This window comes from Lontra canadensis, unplaced genomic scaffold (assembly GCF_010015895.1).
Source record: "Lontra canadensis isolate GAN:19392208 unplaced genomic scaffold, GSC_riverotter_1.0 scaffold23, whole genome shotgun sequence".
NCBI classification, from domain to species: domain Eukaryota; kingdom Metazoa; phylum Chordata; class Mammalia; order Carnivora; family Mustelidae; genus Lontra; species Lontra canadensis.
In genome coordinates, this window is record NW_022631017.1 from 14,063,045 (window position 1) to 14,063,917 (window position 873).

The 873-nt window shown below is 45.7% G+C and overlaps 1 non-coding gene across 1 annotated transcript; it reads right to left on the reverse strand.

The window, feature by feature from the left end:
• Positions 1 to 439: 439 nt before the first annotated feature.
• Positions 440 to 548, reverse strand: LOC116870615. The gene has a single exon (XR_004383261.1). It is a non-coding gene; the product is annotated as a U6 spliceosomal RNA (small nuclear RNA).
• Between the last annotated feature and the right edge of the window lie 325 nt (positions 549 to 873).

Here is an 873-nt window from a genome sequence, read left to right on the forward strand (position 1 = left end):
CCAGGCAGGCCCCTGCCTCCCAGCCTTGCCTGGGCTTCTCTGGGTTCCCCGACTTCCTTACTCTGTGGGAGCTTCCTCCGTGGTCAGCAGACACATCTCGGATTGGGTGTCACTTTCATTCACTTTCTACATGCAAGGACCTTTCACATCCTAGACGATTCTTTTTTTTTTTTTTTTAATTCTTATTTATTTTTAAAATTTCTTTTCAGTGTTCCAGAATTCATTGTTTATGCACCACACCCAGTGCTCCATGCAATACGTGCCCTCCATAATACTCACCACCAGGCTCACCCAACCTCCTACAGCCCTCTCCTCCAAGACCCTCAGTTAGTTCCTCAGAGTCCACAGTCTCTCATGGTTCGTCTCCCCCTCCAATTTCCCACAACTCTCTTCCCCTCTCCATCTCCCCATGTCCTCCGTATTATTTCTTATGCTCCACAAAACTATGGAACGCTTCCCGAATTTGCATGTCATCCTTGCGCAGGGGCCATGCTAATCTTCTCTGTATCATTCCAGTTTTTTAGTATATGTCCTGCTGAAGCGAGCACACATCCTAGACGATTCTGATGCTCATTCTGGGCTAGGAGAAGAGGGGCAAGATGACGATTTTCACTACAATAACTCTTGTGGAGTTTTGCCATTTTCTGACTCCCTTGCTTTTCCTTTTTGCAAAATGACTTTCTCACACCAGACATGCTAAATAAATGTGCTTAAAAAGTGGTATTTCATGGTTACCAGAAGGAAGTGGGTGCGGGGTTTAAAAAGGTGATGGGGATGAAGGAGGGCGCTTGTCCCAGTGAGCACCAGGTGTTGTGTGGAAGTGCTGAATCCACTATATTGTGCACTTGAAACTAATATTACACTACATGTTAA